General features: G+C 52.6%; 1 protein-coding gene and 1 long non-coding RNA gene across 2 annotated transcripts in view; both read left to right on the top strand.

Moving 5' to 3' along the window:
- Window positions 1-3,259, top strand: part of LOC103616204 (chymotrypsin-C-like) — a 10,836-nt gene that overhangs the window by 1,227 nt on the left and 6,350 nt on the right. The gene's annotated exons all lie outside the window — the stretch shown is intronic.
- Window positions 14-1,891, top strand: LOC108446918. Its single transcript, XR_001862256.1, has 3 exons — window positions 14-67; window positions 157-1,267; window positions 1,853-1,891. It is a non-coding gene; the product is annotated as an uncharacterized LOC108446918 (long non-coding RNA).

The following is a 3,259-nucleotide window of genomic DNA, read 5'->3' as shown; positions in this document are numbered from 1 at the left end:
CGCAAACACGATGAGGACGCCGGCGGTCTTCACCCGGGTGTCCGCCTTCATCGACTGGATCAACGAGGTGGGTGCCCCTTCCTCTGCCCCCACACAGGGGCTGTTCTTGCCCCACTGAGGGCCTTATCATTACCCCCCCCCGTGTCTCTTTGGCAGAAAATGAGCGCGAACTGAGGACGCAGCACGTGGAGATACAATTGTTGAGCAAGATAAAAGCGGAAGTGCTGAGCTGGCCTCACTGGTTCTTTTTGGGGGGGATGTGGTGGGGCTGGGGATGCACATGCAGGGCTGGGTCTGGTGATGCCAACGTTCTGCTTGTGTGCTGGGGAAGGTTTCCCTGTTGTGCAGTGGGGTTGGGCAGGGCTCTGGGGAGGTACATCCTGCAAGATGCTTCTGGTCCTCATGCCGTGGCTGAGCCAAGGGGCTCGAGGTTTGATGGGAGAGGGGCTGGGGTCTATCCAGGTTGTTCAGGGGAGCTCCAGGGAACCCAGCTGGCCCTTGGGGACAATCTAGAACACTTGATAGCTCCCAGGGTGCTTTAGGGAACCTCACTGGCACTGCCTAGATGAGGGCAGCTGACTTTCAGTGGGGGTCTTGAGGGAACCAGGTTGGATTTGGAGGACTTGAAACTCGAGTCTGACTGGTTTGGGAGGGGTCGGGGTGCCTGCAGGAACTCCGTTGGAGACTGAGCCCTTGCGATCTGTATGGCACTGCCAGCTCCATCTCCAGGACCTGTGACGTGGCCCAGGAGTGGAGCATCATGCCACGGATCTCCTTCTGTGGTGGCTGGAGGAACAAGGTGGGCGGTGGGCAGCTGACAGGACCCCCAGCTGTGGGGTTCCCAGGAGGAGCCAGGGCTGCCCTGGGGGAGACAGGGAAACTTTTCAGGAAGAAGGCAGCGTGTGGGTGGGAGCAAGTGTGAAGGGGCTGGCCAGGAGGTGGGGGTGGGTGCTGCACCGTGAACCCCCGAGCAGAACCATCCACCACACCATCATCCCAGCCGGGATCCTCACGGAGTGAGGAGGAGGAGAAGGAGCAGGAACGGACGGCAGCACCTCAAGCTCGGTGGGGGACGTGATGGACGGTGCCTGGTTTAGGAGCTGTGGTGCCACTGGAGTGCTGAGCAGCACCGTCACCAGCCCAGAGAGCAACACTGGCACCTGCACCGGGCCTGGGAGTGCCAGCACGAGCCCTGGCACTGTGTGAGCCACATGGGGACTCTCCAGGGACCCTCTGGCACTCATCAGCCTGACCAAAGGTTTAGCAGGTGAAGAGGGGTGCGGGGAGGGAAATGGTTTGGATGGACAGGAAATGTGCTATGGCAAAGGAACTGTAGGGATCACCCCAAAGGCTATTAAAGGCCTGCCAGTCAGATGATGTGTGGAGGTGGCTGCTCTGCACAGCAGGATGGGGCCAGGTGCTCGGGACATTGGCATAGGATTGGCAGCAGGATCTGCTCTCTTGGATGGAGAGTTCCAGGCTGTCCATGGGAAGCTGGGCAATGTGGGGTGCCCCTGTCCCCTCTTGCATGTACACACATGTCCCATGGGGAGGGTTGTTGGGGCTGGGAGTGCAGAACCCTGGTGTCACAGCCTGTTGTATGTGTGCCTGTGCATTGTGTCCCATCCTCAGAGGGGGTTTGGTGGACACAAGAGCCCTGGGCAAGGCCCCAGAGTGCCACAAGCCCCTGTGCTGGGGCATCAGCCCTGCCCCACCCAGCCAGCCATGGGCACTCCCCTGCAGTGGGTGTCACCCCAACAACCAGTGTCCCCTTGCCCAGGAGGAGGTGGAGAGTTGTGGTCCCTCTGGGTGAAGAACCTTTTTCTAACATCCAGTCTTTCCTTGGACACAGCTCCAGCCGCTCCCCCGGGTGCTGTCCCTGTCACAGAGAGCAGAGATCGGAGCTGCCCCTCGAGAGGAGCTGCAGCCTCCAGTGAGGTCTGATCACAGCCTCCTCCATCTGAACAAACCAAGTGACTTCAGCCTCGACTTTTAATCTCTAAGGCTGCATAGAGTTTAATGCGTATTTGTTATACTTACATGTTAATTGTCAATTATTGTTATATTCTGTTCATACGCTTTATAACTGACACATTAAATCTACAAGTTAACCTAGGGAAGTGTAAGCTTTATTTTTGTTAAATGTGTAACACCTTATATACACTTTATAGGATGTGTCCATTATTAAGTATTTAACAATACGGGAGAATAAGGGGAAGTTTAAAAGAATACAGCAAAACTTTGTGAAGTTCATCACTTTTACTTCCCTATTGAAATATCAGTACTCATACAATCACTTACATAAAAATTACATCTTAAAAGTGGTCTTTACCCACTCCTGGAAATGAGAGCTCGGGGCACCTGCGAGACATGAACAAACTCCCCTGACACTGAGCAGCATCCTGATGCTGATGGCACAGAGCCATAGGGAAGCACGGCCCTGGCACACGGTGCCAGTCTATTACCGCAGGCCTGGTTCCTACGGTATATCACTGTGTCCCGCAGCTATAGGGAGGAGGAGGAGGAGAAGATCCAGCAGGCAGGAATTGTGCAGCAAGATTGATTTATTTAATTATTTTACAAACTCTTTTATAGACTTTTTTCTTCATAGTCTAATTGGACAAAGGACCAGCCACCCCTTGGGGGTGATTGGCCAAAATCCTAAAACATCCATTATCAAAATATTTTCTACTATACCATAAACAAGACTTTCCAAGGTTGCAGGTGGCTTGGTTGTTTACATTCCCTGCTACCTCTTCTGTGAGAGAGAAAAGTCTCTCACGGACTTAGAAAAATAACAAGAAGATCCTCACTAACAGCATTTTTGTACCTACAATTCCCCCTTTTTGTTTTATAAGATAACAACTCTACTATTAATCCTAAATAGAAATCTACATCAGTTATTAATTCTAAAAATGTCCTTAAGGCTTTAACTATCTGACTCCATAACAAGAAATTCAAAATTCAGTCTCTGCTTGTGGAAGGACCATCCCAGTCTCTGCTTGTAGAAGGACCATCTGCCTGATGGTTGACATCCTGGTCATCATCAGAAGAGTCATTAGGCTGATGATCTACATTCTGGTCGCCATTTGGATGGTTGGCGTTCTGGTCATCATTGGGAGGTTGCCTGTTCTGCCTCTGGTGCCGCAGGTCAGGGTGAACGCATTTTGAAGGTAGCCACCGTACTCCAGTATGTGTGGAAACGCAAGCATACCCACGACCCCAAACGATAAGCTCATGAGGGCCTTCCCACTGGTTA

Source organism: Corvus brachyrhynchos, unplaced genomic scaffold (genome assembly GCF_000691975.1).
Source record: "Corvus brachyrhynchos isolate BGI_N302 unplaced genomic scaffold, ASM69197v1 scaffold525, whole genome shotgun sequence".
Classification (NCBI taxonomy): Eukaryota; Metazoa; Chordata; class Aves; order Passeriformes; family Corvidae; genus Corvus; species Corvus brachyrhynchos.
This window is presented reverse-complemented; position numbering and strand designations above follow the sequence as displayed.